The following is a 17,126-nucleotide window of genomic DNA, read 5'->3' as shown; positions in this document are numbered from 1 at the left end:
AAGATCAATACTGCGGAATAAACAAATATTCATTTTATCTTTCATCACTATTTGCACAATGACATACAATAGACTTAATCTTTGTAGACAAAAGCTCATCCTTTCTTCCATCAATATTTGCATAATGATATAAAAGGCTTAACTTTTGTTCGTCAAAAGTTCATTTAATCTTTTATCAGTACTTGCATATCGACATATGAAAGACTTAACTTTTGACGTATGGGAGGATCATAGTTCACGGACGCAAACACACATGTCCCATAACAAATTGAAATATATAAAACCATAAAGATTAATACTGTAAAATCATCTTCCAACCAAACTTTAAACTTTAAATAAATAAATCTAAAAACATTGAAGATGAAAATCCTTGGACATAGCTATGTGTAATCACAATAATGGTTATTTCAAACTCTAGTTATTCTTCTTAAAAGCAAAAGAATAAAATTCTCATAACAAGTTTTCCTAGATAAAAAGAGAAAATCAAGTTTCTTCGATAACTTCATACCTTTGAAATGGTCCATCATAAAAGGTATCACCGATGTCCTTGATTTTCTTGACCGTAGAAATTCCATGTTCATGAGTTAGAACATTAACTTTTCCATCAACAATGCGGGTAAGATGCCTAGCTTTGACACAGTCCATGATGAGCTTCTTTTGATTCCTGATCAAGATGTTTTGATTATCAAGGATTTTGGCCTGTCCATCAATAAGCTGATTTTTTTGCAGTTGAAGATTTGCAAACTCGACCCTAGAGTCATTCTGGAAAAGAATTAAATCCTTGACAGATTCTCCAATCAAGGAGTTGTACTCTTTCCTTTCCGTCATCATTTTCAAGACAAGTTCTTGAATAGAGTCGCATCCTTTAGAGTCTTCTTCCATCTCAAGATTCACAACTTCTTGAGGTCTTGAGGAGTTTTCCATATCCCCTTTTTTTAAAAAAAATTTATTAGGGAAGGTAAAACAATATAGGATATATACAGTCAAACCTCGATAAAAGAATGTTCGACAAATGAATAACCTCGCCAAATGAATAATTTTCTCCGGTCCCGACTTGGGCCAAGGTGATAAATGAATAACCTCGCTTAATGTATTAATGAATACAAAAAATTAGATCCTTCAAGTCCCTATAGAAATATAAACGAATAATCACTAAATTATATATAAAATATATATAAGAATAAACCAAAATACATAATCAAGAAATTTTACATAAAAATACATGTATGAATGAACTCAAAAAAGTTTATCTATGGTTGATTGTCTTTTTCTTCCAACCAAACCAAAATGCACCACATCCTTAATTTTATGCAATGCTTGCATAATTTCTGGAATATTTTGCTCGTGTTGTAGCAAGTAATTTTTTAAAGTGACCATAGCTTGAAAAGCATCTTTACATGACACATTTGGTATGACGCTACTATCATCTGATTCAGGATCATTCTCATCATTCATTACTGACTCAATAATTTCTTCGTTTGTTGGAGACTCCATATCTGCATCATTCTCGTTAGGATAGTTCAAAATATGTTCGACGTCCATCACATTTATATAACGTAAATTAGAAATGACACCACTTAATCCTTGGATTTCTTCTTCTAATTGACCATTTTCTGGTTCAGGAACATCAATATCTATCTGCAATTGTTTTTAACGTAACATCAAATCTCCATGTCATAGTAGCAAATATTTTCTAAATGAATAAATATTCGTTTAACGATAAATGAACAAAATATTCATTTATCGATAAATAAATAACCCCGCTAAAGGAATACTTTTTCTTGGTCCCGAAGGCATTCATTTATCGAGGTTTGACTGTATATATTTTCAAGCAAGAGAGTGATACCCTTGTTGTGGAAACCCAAAACTCCCAAGAGAGACACGGACGTTCGTGGACTGATTGAAAATAACAGAACAGAAGAGTTTCAAAAAGAATAAAATACCTCTGTTTTCATATATCCCACTTCATCATGACTCAATAATTAAAAAGTTAATCAGAGCATAAAAGTGAGAAACATAGCAACAAGGAGTCAAGAGACTTTACTTTCACAAAAAAATCAGCATAGTCAAATACAATACAGATGGAAAACTACAGTAGACTTGAGTATCTCCCAAAAGTCATTCTTTCATCTCTCAAGTTAGATACAAGAATAAGAATGCCTACGATTAGGCAGTCAAGTGAGATGTAATCTCACTATAAGTATTGAGAGATGAGTTGTAAATTCTATCTGAAGGTTTGAACCTGGTATTTCTTATCTTCCTTCGGTTATTTTTTATTCCATAAGAATTCAACATAACCTTGTCATGTGATCCATCAGAAGTATTTTTCTGAGAATTAAGACTAGGACCTCTAGAAATCGGTTCCAGAGAATTAGACGAGACATGTCTCCACCATCTAGACTTAGATTTACCAGATTTATTCTCATAAATGCTGGGAATGTGTATTTTTGCACCATTCGGAGAAACACGATTCCAGTGGGGATTTCGAGATTAGTGACCATTGAAATCCATCTTATGAGAATCCTATTTTTCTACAGGAATGTAGTCCATTGTAGTGGTCATTAGAGAGTTTACTCTGTCGACAGTGAAAAGAAGTAGATTTTGAAGATCAGAAATCTGTTTCTTTCTAGCAAAACAATGATGAACATAGTGATTTTTTTTCCCCACAGAAGGAATAGGTTCATGGAGGATAAACATTTACAGGAGCCTGTTTTTGACTTCATATCCCTATTAGAAGATTGCAAGTTATGTAAAAACTTCTTAGCAGAAACTTCCTTTGGAGAACATCTCTTCAGGTACTGTAATTCTGTAGAGAATTGATCATCGGTACAAAAGAATTTCTCATTAAAAAAAAGTTTTCCTTTTTCAAGGATTTTCACTGTTCTTGGGCTAGAATAAGGGAAGCACCTAGTTTCTCCTTTTCAACACGAAGTCTGTTTAGATCAGATGAATGCGTCTCGATCAAATGTTTTTCTCTAATTGAGTCTTCTTTAACAATATTCTCAAGAACACTAATTTTTTCACGCTGAAGAGTAATTTCTGAATAAGTTTTTCAATATTGTTGGAGAAGGATTCAATTATACTATAGAGTTCCCGTTCTCGACCAAGAGACTTCTCAAATTCATCAATAAGCTGAGCATGATTATGAAAGTCAATAGCCACAGTCGATTTTTTAGAGATTCTGGTGATATCCATTTCAGCTTTCGACAGAGTGTCAAATGTCTCATTTGAGGGAATGTTATAAAAATTCGATAAAACATCCTTTCTACCTTGGGATTCGGAAGAATCAACTAAGGATTTATCTTTTGAGTAATTCCAAGACATTTGGCATAATTGAAAGCTTTGGATGACATTTTGGTGTGCTCAACAGCAAGAGATAATCTTCTGTCCACATAGACATATTGCTAGAAACACAGACTTATGAGGTCTTAAATGTGTTTGCCCGCTCTGATACCAATTGAAAAATCGTGGGTACAACAACCTCACCCAATATTCCGCTTAGCAATCTGTATGGACTAACTCTAATATACTTTCAAGAGAATAAACTAGACAATCATACTCAATCTTAAGAAAAGTATATCAAAGAGTTATATCTCAATTTCTCGATTCAATACTTACTCAAGCAAATAGCAATCTGCGAGTTTAATTGAATACAAGAGAAATTAACTTGAACAGTACCAAAGACCAATGTTCACGGATCAATCAATTTCAATCAACAACCAAAGGTTGGATTTACCAATTGATCGATTCAACGCACAACCTGTGATATTTCAATTATATAACAAAATATAACGCGGAAAAAAATAACACAAACACCGGAAGTTTTGTTAATGAGGAAACCACAAATGCAGAAAAAACCTTGATACCAAGTCCAGATTGAACACACACTGTATTAAGCCGTTACAGGCACTAGCCTACTACAAACTAACTTCGATCTGGACTGTAGTTGAACCCCAATCAATATCACACTGATCCAAGGTACAGTTGCGCTCCTTACGTCTTTGATCCCAGCAGGATACTACACACTTGATTCCCTTAGCTGATCTCACCCACAACTAAGAGTTGCTACGAACCAAAGTCGAAGACTTCAATAAACAAATTTGTATCACACAAAAAAGTCTACAGGAATAGATAAATCTATCTCCCACAGAAATACCTACGAGTTTTGTTCCGTCTTTTGATAAATTAAGGTGAACATGAACCAATTGATATACCAGACTTATATTCCCAAAGAATAGTTTAGAATATCAATCATCTCACAATAATCTTAATCGACTAGCGAAACAAGATATTATGGAATCATAAACGATGAGGCAAAGATGTTTCTGACTACTTTTCTATCTTGTCTATCGGAAAAATTAATCTCAATCCAATCTTACTATTGCACTTAATCACGATAGAAACAACAAAATCAAATTACGCAACTACAAAGAAAATAGTTGGGTCTGGCTTCACAATCCCAATGAAGTCTTCAAGTCGTTAACCTACAGGGTCTCAGTAGAAACCTAAGGTTAAAGGAGAATCGACTCTAGCTTATACAACTAGTATCACACAGGAGGTGTGGGGATTAGATTTCCAGTTGCTAGAGTTATCCTTTATATAGTCTCCAAATCAGGGTTTGCAATCTAAGTTACCTTGGTAACAAAGCTTTCAATATTCACCGTTAGATGAAAACCTGATTAGATTCAAGCTAATATATTTCAACCGCTAGATCTAACTTAGACTTTTATACAAAAATGAAATGCAGTTTGTGTAACCGTACCTAAACGTGTACACCTAGTTGGTTCAACAATAGTTAACCAATTGTTAGCCATATGAGCACTTTCATATCAACCTTATTCATCTTCACCATAACTAGTTAAAATGACTCAAAATAACTAGTTAGAGAGTTGTTCAATTGCTTAGATCTCATAGAAGTATACAAGACATAATCGAAGCAAAAGCGATTTTGATTCACTCGAATCGATTCATGAACATTATTGCCACGGTTTTCAAATATGTATTCCTTAGTTTATATATGTCTTGATTCACGGATAAACCGTTTTTAGAAAATAACCCACTCAAGCCCCACGAAGAAAATGGAGCCTTAAACAAGAGGGTGAAGAAATTCAAGTTGGTAAAGTTGAAGGAAGCATTTGAAATGACAAAACAGAAAGTAAAGAAGGGAAAGTTGGTGATGGACAAGGAGACACTTAAGCACCATGGTGATCATCTCATCCCACTTGGTTTCCCATTTATCAATCAACTCGACTTCTATAATCAACAACTTCATATATTGCCGAGATACATTGTAATGGATTCCCTTGATCAATTGGTAATCAACATATTTTCCGGTCATTTTGAATATTCAACTTTTTTGGAACTTCTATTTAATTCTATCAAAATCGCGGTTGAAGTAATTTCCCATAGCATTGCAAATGGTTACGAAATTATCAACACATCCAAAGAGATTCTTCTTCAATCGGTGGTGAGCCGACTCTACCAAACTTGTTTCTTGATTTCCAAGTGTTTATATTGGTTGGTAAATGCACCAAAAAACCTCTCTTTGTGTGGTTCCAACCATTGCCGAAGAACATATGATACAACATCGGGGTAATCGGGAGTATCCCAATGGCCGAAAAACTTCGCAAGATTTAGATGATACTCTTTCTCGGTAACAGACCAACACAATGACTCCCATTCACCATTGAAAGCAACCCATTTAGCGTAATTTAGTTCCTATTGTTTTTCAACCTCCTCTTTTGCATCCGCTCGTTCATCTTCCGGTAGCTTCTTAATCTCATCATATCCTTTCTGTTAGAGCACTTCTCGGTCGAACTCGCAAGCGTTTCTATCTCAAGTTTGTTTTTCAATGTTAGTGATCAAAACTATAAGTCTTGATTTCTAGTCTACTTATAGTGATGTCTCAGACTAGGATAGATTGTGTAGTTGAGCATTAGACTTAACGACGTTCATCAATTGAAGACGAACAACTACTAAGGAGATCTTGTGGAACTTCATCAACAAAAGGTATGTGGAGACTAAAACTCATATATCACTTAGAAAGTCTATTTCTACTCTATATCTCCTATATTGAGACAAAATTCGTATTACTATATAGTATTAGATTATGCACATTTGAGTTTTTGAGCTGATTTTAACTCGATTACATATTTATCGAAATATGCGTTGGTAAACTTTCGCTTCAATCAAGTTCATCTTATATTCTTGATGAAAATCAAAAGATAATCATGTGAAAATCACCGAGTAACATCTTACATGGTTTGTGTGATACAATCATTTGGTGTAGACATGGATTGTTTCGTTATAATTATTTCAATAACTTGAAAATTGTTTTGATGCTAATAGTGTGTGAAAATGGCTATTGTCATTCTCTAAGAAAGTTTCAATGATTGAAATAAAGTTTCGAACACTTAACCAACATTGGATTATAAACATGTTATGCACTCTTGCAGATATGTAATCCATGTCCGGGAACCATAGTATGCATACCCGTATGCGTACCTATTGGTTTGTGAAGTCCGGGAACCTACGTACACGTACCCGTACGTGTACTGGCGTAAGCTTCAGGTCCGGAAAATTTTGTTGGGTTTGGAGGTATGCGTACCCGTTCGCATACTGGCGAAAACCAAACTTGTTCCGGCTACTTAAGTATGCGTACCCATTTGCATACTTAAGTGGTTAACGTTCTAAATTCGGTTGTGACATGAACCAATACATTTATATAATAAGGGATGCATTCTTTGCAAACCGTGGATATAATGTTCATGAATTGATTCGAGTGAATCAAACCGATTTTGCTTCAATTGTGTTCTTGTATACTTCTATGAGAATATAACAATTGAACAACTCTTTAACATAGTCTGGAGTAGTCATTTTAGATTTAAGACTTTCTTCAGAGAGAGGAAAGGAGCTTGAACATTTCTTCTTCCTCCGATGACTTTTTCTCTTCACAGAGTAATTTGAAGAGTCAGTTGTAGGCAGGTTTTATGTCATATTTATAATCAAGAATTGGATCATCACATCATTTTTCTTGATTGTAGACAAGACCTTTTACTCCAACAAAATGAGAAACATGTTTAATTACTTCTTTAGACATCCATACAAGAATGTTACGAAGTTTTTCATTCCGCAGTCGGAAAAGACATCTCTTTTCAAGGTGACTTTTGTTTCCGCAATAATAACAGTTGTAGGGAATGTTCTTGACCATTTTCATATGAGATGTTTCGAAGGTGGACAATCCTTGTTCCTAGGAACATCAGCTGCTGAATGAGGTTTTTCACTTTTGCTGTCAGTGAGTTTTTCATTTAGAAACTTGTCATTAGTACATAAAAAATTGATCTTACTAGTACTTGGAGCGTCTATTCTTTTATAGCCCAGACCACGTGTATCACGATGTTCTTTACATGCTCCCAGCATAGAGGATAATTTTGTAGAGCTAGCATTGAATCTTTTTAGATTCTCTTCTAGTGAATTGACCTTATCACGAGCAGCAGCAAGATCAGCCTCTAATTGTTTTTCTCTACCGAGGAGACTGATTTCTCTGTCATTAAAACATTTTTGTTGAGAGTCATAACTTGCTTCAGATTATGCAAGTCTTTCTTTCAACACAAAGAGATTTCGACGAAGATTATCATATTCAGACATTTTTGAACGTACATCTTCTTCACGATATTTAACAGTAGATTGTAAGAGTTTATAACCAAAATCATAACCTTTAAAGAGTTTTCTCAATTTCCTGTTTTCTTGACAGAGAGGTGTCAGATATTCAGCCAAGCAAGCTGTTGACTTTTTTTGTTTTTAAGATATGGTCAAATAGCTTGATATATTGGGAGGCTTCCTCATCAACACCTTTTCCCTCTTCTGAACCACTTTCATCTGAAAGATCATCCAACTGTTCATTTAGGCATCTTTCCCATTTGAACAAAGTTTCAGCCAAAAGAGAAGATATGGGAGATTTATCAAAAGACTCAAGAATTTGAACCAAAAAAATGTGATTCTGAACTGGTGTTGCGTTGTCAGAGATATCACAATTTTCCATAAAGTCAGATCACTACAAACACAAACTTATGAGGTCTTTAAACGTGTTTGCCTTCTCTGATACCAATTGAAAAAGCAGGGGTCTAACAACCACACCCAATATTTTGCTTAGCAATCTGTGTGGAAAAACTCCAATATAATTCCAAGAGAATCAACTAGACAGTCAGACTCAATCAATGGAAATATATCCAAGAGTTAGTATCTCTGATTGACAATATAATCAGCAAATCAAATAGATAGAAATCTGTGAGCCTGATTATTATGTGAGACAACTTGAACGGTACCAAAGACCAATTTTCAAGTGTCAATCAACATAATCAACAACCAAAGGTTGTATTCTCTAATACATTGAAATTACACACAACCTATAATATTTCAATTATATAAACAAATATAATGCGGAAACGAAATAACGCAGACACCAGAAATTTTGTTAATGAGGAAACCGCAAATGCTGAAAAACCCCGGGACCTAGTCCATATTTGAACACCACATTGTATTCAGACGCTACAGAAACTAGCCTACTACCAAGCTAACTTCGGACTGGAATGTAGTTGCGCCCTAATCAATATCACGATGATCAAGGTACAGTTGCGTTCCTTACGCCTATTGAACCATGCCGGATTCTGCGCACTTAATTCCGTTAGCTGATCTCACCCACAACTAAGAGTTGCTACGACACAAAGTCGAAGACTTGATAAACATATTTGTCTCACACAGAAAAGTCTATTGAATAGATAAATATGTCTCCCACAGATATACCTATGAGTTTTGTTCCGTCTTTTGATAAATCCAGGTGAACATGAACCAATTGATATACCAGACTTATATTCTTGAAGAACATCCTAGAAATATCAATCACCTCACAATAATATTAATCGATTAACGAAACAAGATATTGTGGAATCACAAACGATGAAATGAATATGTTTGTGACTACTTTTCAATCTTTCCTACCGGAGAATAAATCTCGAGCAAATCTTAAAGAAGATAGTAATCAATCACGATAGAAAACAACAAGATCACAACACGTAACTACATAGAAATAGTTGGGTCTGGCTTCACAATCCTAATGAAGTCTTCAAGTCGTTAACCTACAGGATTTCGTGAAAAACCTAAGGTTAAAGAAGAATCGACTCTAGTGGCAACTAGTATCACACATGAGGTGTGGGGATTAGGTTTCCCAGTTGCTAGATTTCTCCTTTATATAATCTTCAAATCAGGGTTTGCAATCAATGTTACCTTGGTAATACAACATTCAATATTCACCGTTAGATGAAAACCTAATTAGATTCAAGCTAATATCTTTCAACCGTTAGATCAAACATAGCTTGTTATACACAAATGAAATGTACCATCATTTAGATAAAGGTAACCGTACCTAAGCGCGTACACTTAGTTAGTTCAACAATAGTTAACCAATGGTTAGCCATACGAGCACTTTCATATCAACCTTATTCATCTTTATCATAACTAGTTCAAATGACTCAAATGAAACTAGTTAGAGAGTTGTTCAATTTTTTATATTCTCATAGAAGCATATAAGACACAATTGAAGCCAAATCGATTTTGATTCACTCGAATCATTTCATGAACATTATATCCACGGTTTGCAAAAGATTTCATTCGTTATTACTCCCTCCGTCCTAGTTTAGATACCAAAATTGGTGATTTTTTTTGTCCTAGAATACTTGCTATACTTCATATTTTTCCACCTTTTATCCTGATTTTCCCCTAACTTGGAATCATGACATAACATGGAGAATTTGTTTTTCAATTTTCAAGACACACTCTTAAATACTTTTCTCTATGCATTTCCTCTAATTTATATTTTTCCAACTAAACAACAAAAACCTAGACATCTAAAAACTGGGAATATTAAATACTAACCTAGGGTAATTGTGGAAAAAAACTATTCTCTTTGTGTTTCTTAATCTTTTTGCAAAATCTTATTTTGGCATCTAAACTAGGACGGAGGGAGTATATAAATGTATTAGTTCATGAATAAACCGATTTTAGAACATAACCTACTTAAGTACGCATACCTAAGTAGCCGGACTCAGTTTGGTTAAGCCAGTACGCGTACGAGTACGCATACCATTTCACTCTTCCAAACTCCAGCAGAAATTCACGGGACTTGAACTTCCGCCAGTACGCGTATGGGTACGCATACTTAGTTCTCGGATTTCCAACAACCAAACAGTACGAGTACGGGTACACATACGGTGGTTCCCAGTTTTGGACTTTACACAAATGTGAATACGCACTATGTTTATATCCAATCATACATGTTCTACCCTCATTTTAATCATTGAAACATTCTTGGAAGACGACAATAGCATACAAGTACACATACTGTGCTATATCCAATCATGGTTAATTGTTCTAAACTCCCATTTCAATCATTGAAATATTCTTAGAAGATGACAATAGCTGTCTCACACAAAACTATTAGCTTCAAAGCAATTTTCAAGTGATCGAATGATCAATACGAAACATTCCGAGTCTACATCAAATGACTGTCTCACACAAATCATGTAAGTTGTTACAAGGCGATTTCACACGATCATCTTTTGACTTTCGTCAAGATTAAAAGATGAACTTGGTTAAAGCGAAAGCTTATTAACACACATTTCAAGAAATAGATAAGCGAGATAAACTCGGCTCGAAATACCAAATGTGTATAATTGAAGTCTATATAGCAATACGACTTTTTTGTCTCAAATAGGAGATAGAGTAGATAGACTTTTGAGTGATAGATGAGTTCAAGTCTCCACATACCTTTTGTTGATGAAGTTCCACAAGTTCCCTTGGGTAGTTCTTCGTCTTCATTCGATGAACGCCGTGAAGTTTAAAGCTCAACTACACTTACTATCCTAATCCGAGACACGCCTATAAGTATACTAGAAACCAAGACTTATAATTTTGGCAACTAAACTTGACAAACAAGCTTGAGATGGCAACATTGCGAGTTCGACCGAGCCAGTGCTCTAAAACAAATGTTCAAATATTTTATAGAAAATGAAATCATCTCCCTAACAAAACTAAAGATCAACACAGGTATCGACCTATGTTATAAATATCTTAGTTGAGATACTTTTTTTCCCCTTTGGGGTAACTCCCATTTGTTTTTTAGTTGTTTTCCAAAGCTTGCTTGCACCTTGGCCTAAGTTTCATACCGTTGTTCACCTCTCTACCCTTCAGACATTCTGTATACAAATGAAAAATGGCTGGGGTCCTTCATGTATCTCTCCACTTCCCTTTTATATGGTGTTTTTGTGTGCTTAGTTTATATTGTTGGGGGAAAAATCCACATATTTCACACATATTTTTTACGAAAATAAAAGGAAAAATAAATATTTTTTCCACCTAAATAAATATCTGCAGATATTTTCCACCTATATATTAATGTATTTGCTTCGCCACACCAAATAAAAAATACATCGCCGTGGGAGCGATATTGATCAAAGGATTAGGTTTAGGTTTACTAACATATTTTGGCCTAGTTTGCAGGAACATTCAAGCTAAAAATCAGACCTGCAAAGAAAAAAGATAATATATCTTAGTTTCAAATATATCCGAAATCAAAATGATATACAATTTAACCGAAGAAATACATGTATTGGTTGATACCTAGAAGCAATAGTACTTGAAACCCTTACTGCACCAAATTAAAATTGATTATATAAAAACCCTATGTTAAAGAAATAAAATACCAAAGTTAAACTACATGGTTGATTTTTTTCAAAAGGAAAAAAAATAATCAGTTCAATGAAGAATACCTAAGGTTTCTTAGAATCGTTTTTTCCCCATTCATCGAAAAATCTTTTTGAAGACATACGTAACAGTATTCCAAGATTATGGAAAGATCGCCATCTGCCCATGATACATGAATGTACTTGCAGCCAATAATATGAAGCTACATTAGGAACCCTTGGAAAGTGTGGAAAACCTAACTTAAAACGGAATTTGGAATTCCTAATAGATGAATACTTTTCCGGTAACCTTTATCGCTCATTGATCTCATCAATATTGTATTTCTGCATTAGAAAAATAAACCCAGAGAAATGAAATTTCTGTTTTTATTCTCTCTCATGTTCTGTAATCTTCTTGTCTATTCTCATGTGTTATTTTAATAACGATTGTTTGATCGCAATGCTCTACTCTAATCTTTTCGTCTGATTTTTCTTTTATGTCGGCAGGCACAAGGAACAAAGGTGCCGACAACATTGTTTTAAGTTAATTATAAATTAAATTAGGTTAAGGATAAGTTAGTCATTTCCACTTTTTAAAATATCCTTATAACTGTAGGTAGATATTCTTATTACATAATAATAATCCCAGCAAAAAAGGGAGGTGCCAAAAAGAATGGTTCATTTTTTTCACTAGATATATCCATAATTTGGAGGGGTTGGTTTTTAAAGCCCATCGTAAGTGGATGGCTTTCGACTTGGTCAAAAACCGGGAACATTGCGCATACATACTATAACGATATTCCTTCAATGAATATATGCAATCACATAACCTACAAGGAAACAAATATTTTGTGGTAAAAAATGAAATTCTTACTGAATAGTTTAGTTTTGACTAGCCATGTGTAATCATGGCTGACTGCACATTGGAGAAAAATCTCGGAATACAGTATCACCCAGATTTCTCTCAATTAAGAGCTGGCTGACTGACACATGACGAGAGAAAATTGTGGAGCACAGTTCCACCCCTTTTTCTCTCAACAGAGTATTTAGGATTCCCACGTATCCAAAGTGCTTACATATACTAGAGATTTGAAGGGAAAGAAAGAATTTTTACATGAACCAGAACCAGAATGGAGAAGCTAACCACTATAAAATCTCACACTGTTGAATACTACTCGGTAATCGCACAATGTCTAGAGAAAGTATTCAACTGCAGTGTAAGTCGGTGGCGTGATCCACCTTTATAACATCCAAAGTTCCTAAACGGAAAGATTTGCTGCTTTTTACCCCATGTGTCATAGGAAATTAATTAATGGACTGTCTCATTACCACCACCATCACCCAATAAATTCAGAGGGAATCGGGTGTAGGAGTAGGCTATGAGGCTATATAGTACTAGATGGTACGTAATCATGAAAATTTTCTTTTACATTATGCTTTTACTGTATATTAATAAAGTCAATCATACACTGCCAATAGGTAAGCCATATTCTCATGATAATTTTTGGAATACTTCTCTTTTGCTTGCTGTCTGCATGTTTACGGATCTTTTATTTTTTTTTTTTTTTTTGGTTGTCAACTGAATTTCATTTTAACTTCATATACTTCTGTTTGTTTTCCCTCTTTGCAAAGTCAGTGAAAGAATGTTTTGGTGCATCTTTGAATTCCAGGTATATATTTTGCTAAAATTATTTTCTCAAATCTGAATTTGCAATATAAGCTACGTGATGTTCAACTATGTTCACTTGACCAAGCATCATTGCAGCCTCATCCAGGCCGTGAGCTACAATGACTGCATCGCTTTGGCAACACATAATTGCATTTAGTCAGTATGTGTTTATTTAATTTTTTTTGGCCCTTTGAGGTTTTTTCACTAGACAAAAACATACTAACCCAATTCAATTATGAGTTTCACGAGAATTTGTACAATGCAACACAAAAAACATCTTCCACGAACCTGAAAGACTATATACAAAAAGATAACCAAAAGATTACACTACGTAGATGGCCACCACATGCAAAAGATTACACTACGTAGATGGCCACCACATGCAAAAGATTAAAACACTAAACAGAGATGGGGGTGACAAAAAGGAAGGTAATAGTTCAGTATGCAGAAAATAAACTCGATCAATATGCAAACAGGTTTATGTAGTTATATAGTCATGTAAACGATAGGGCTCTACATTTAGTTGTCAGAATCAATTCTAGAGTTATAGAGCATTGGATCTGGCAGTTTGCATTTCTTCTTACCTGATAATAATATGGAAATATCATAATTTTAATTTTTGAAAAAATATATATAGCGAGTTGTGTTAACATAAATCCGTAAAATATGAAGAGTATATCAACCTTTGTTCACGTGACAGTTATGAAGGATCACACATATATGATTACACGGACAAGTAGAAGCAGCACTTACATTTAGATTGTATGAAGGATCTTACATATGTGGACAAGGGATTAAACTTTGTGAATTATGGGGGAGACAAAACTAAGGTGCTAATCCTTTACTTTTGCTTGCAAGTACCTGTTTTCTATCTTTATCTCGATCTCCGTATTGTTATTTTATTATATTTGGGCACAAAGAAAAACCAGAGCTACAACAAAGTTGAGGCAGGGGAAAAACAACTGTCGAGGAAAAAAAAGGAAAAGCAACTGTCGAATGAATATATTCAGCAAATCCGGTTGCAAATCCAGAGTTGAATGGTCTCACGCTCTCAACTTTCAAGTTTTCAGACATCTTCTTGCCATCTATTTGAAGTTAATGACTTGAAGTTATAAATTTCTTTCTCTATATTCTTCTTGATTTTTAGCTTGATGGTTCAGTTGTGACTGACCCATATACCAAGCAAGAAGAAGTGGTTGGTATGGTTATTTACGAAGAAAAGCTTATAAGAAATCCAATGTGTTCCAGGATCTTGTAGCTCAATTTAAGGTTAACATTAGATGTCGTAGAATTGGCTTGAGTTTTCTGCATTTGCTGTTACCGATAACTATTGTAGATTGGTATGGGAAGTATCTCCACTTTCCTCTATGGTGCAGTAATTTTCATAAGTTCAAATGCATCTTTTAGTGGACACGATGGTATCTATGGTTTATGGTTTCCTAATTGTCGTGAAATAATTGGAACTTCATCCCTTCGAATTGAGACTGTTAATACCTAAATTTTGATTTAGGTCCTAACTGTCCTAGCTATTGCACATGACCTCACAATACCAATAATAATAACAGAGAGTTGTCTTTTCATTATACCTTGTCCTTCCTTATATAGATTTTTCTAAAAACTCCTCTTTTTATAACATCATGTCATATGTCCTAAACCTTCTTAATTACCACTAACTCCATTCCTTAACATAACATCTTCCTTCTTTGTTAATTCCTCCTTTGTCCTTCCACCCTTTATGGGTATCTTTTATGTGGGCTTGGGTTTAGTCCCCGAGATCCTACATCTCGACCCAAGTTTTATCCCTACTCTTTGGGGGCATCCCTATCCCGCTAAGAGGTGTTATTTTTCATGTATCAACATTAGTCCCCTGACTATTGGATTAATCATTGGATGATCCAATATTCAAAAGATCTTTTGGGGCGTCTCCCTGTGTCCACGACGAGCTTTGTTATCTCGTCGGACCCGTGATCGTGGGCGACGTTTCGACTCCTCATCGTGCAAAATCCTTCTTCCTTTCAGTTTCTGACGGTTATCATTCTTACTCATAGCTGTCACGTTCGACCTTGAGACCTTCTTATATATATGACTGTCAACTTCTTCCTTTTTCAAAATTATTCTTTCTTCCCATGCTCTAAACACGCCCTAAAGTTAAGGGAATTCCGCGGAAGTAAACGCGCTTTCCCTCTAGAAGATGTTTTGTTTTCTCGTCTCTTAAATCCTTCTGTGCTGCCTTACCCCGCTGCTCCTGGATGGCTTATGCAACCTGAGTCGGAGAGCATGGATGCCTTTACATTCAAAAATGTTCCTCGGATGGCCATTCATCGTGGCGATTGAAACCTTCCCTCTATTCATATTCGTTCCAAGTCCAAGACTCATCCAGTATGGCCACATCGGGCAGCTCGTATTTTTTCTAACACTGATCATGTTGCTGCGCTTCAGAAGGCCGACATTGAGGTTGAAGAGGGCACTCTTGCATTGGCTCGCATCTTGCTCGCGGCGCGAAGACCAAGTAGAAGATCATTCGAGATATCCATAAACTATTCAGTGATGCCGATTGGGGACTGTCTCGAGCCAATATCCAATGTGGTGAGAGTAGGCTCATGGCGACGGTCGTGGATACAAACATTTCTCATTGTCGCGCGTTGACAGACAGTTGAACTACGCGTTGTTTTTTTTTTTTTGCAGTTTTCCTTGTTTATTGTTCTTTTTAAGCACTTTCCTTTTGAGTCATTTTCTTTCTTGATTCTCATGTTTCTCCCCTCCGTTGTTTGTATTTGATTTTTCTTCTTTAGTTAATTGTCTGCTTTTAACCTTGTGAATACTATTCTGCTGGCTATGAGCTTTAATTCTCGAGTCCCCGGTGTTTACATCCGGTGTATATTGGGGTTGCCACCTTCCTCTTAATGTGGGTCGACACGTGTTTAGTCATGCAGAAAAAAAGGGAGAGGGAGGGGTGGTGGTGGTGATTAATTGCATGGTAATCCACGCCAGCCTCTCTTGTATATGTGTCTTCGTATGTAGTTCTTGTTTCTTGGTTTAATCCATCATATCCATCTCTACCTTTTCTGATCAACAAATCGCCATCATGGCCAATTCTCTTCATGGGTATGTTCTAGCCTTGGCACCCATTCTCATGTTAGTCTCCGAAACGTTTAAGCGGGACGAGCTGAAACGACTTCTGCTCGTAAAAGCCGAGATTGAAGAGCTTCGGGCCCAGAGGAAGGTGAATAGGGATGCTAAACGCGCGAGTTTCAGGGCACAGTATGAGGTGTACCAAGATGCTCAGCAAGCCGAATCGTCCGGTCGGGTGTCGTTGGAGATCCAGCGGGCATTGGATGAGGCTGTTACTGCTCGTGATGCGGCCAATCAATTGTTCGCGGATTCCCTGATGATGGTAGCTACCATGGATCGCGCCATCTCATATTGCCATCTTTGTGTCTCTCATCAGGGGGGATTACCACTTCTTGGACATACCCTGACCTTAGAAGCTGCATCCACGCTTGTATCTGACTCTTATCTCGAGGACGAGTTGGCTCGTTTATATTGATTCTGAAGGAGGAAGCGGGTCTACTGTGGACGCTCAGGTTGATTCATAAGGATAAGGTGCGTAAGGAATACGACGATCATGAGGATACTATTTCAGTCGCCCGTGGGGCCGGGGCTGAGAGTAATGTTATTCAGGACATCCTTAAATTGGTGAATGAAGCTGATCAGGATCTCCG

This window comes from Papaver somniferum, chromosome 2, assembly GCF_003573695.1.
Source record: "Papaver somniferum cultivar HN1 chromosome 2, ASM357369v1, whole genome shotgun sequence".
NCBI classification, from domain to species: domain Eukaryota; kingdom Viridiplantae; phylum Streptophyta; class Magnoliopsida; order Ranunculales; family Papaveraceae; genus Papaver; species Papaver somniferum.
Note: the sequence above shows the minus strand (reverse complement) of the source record.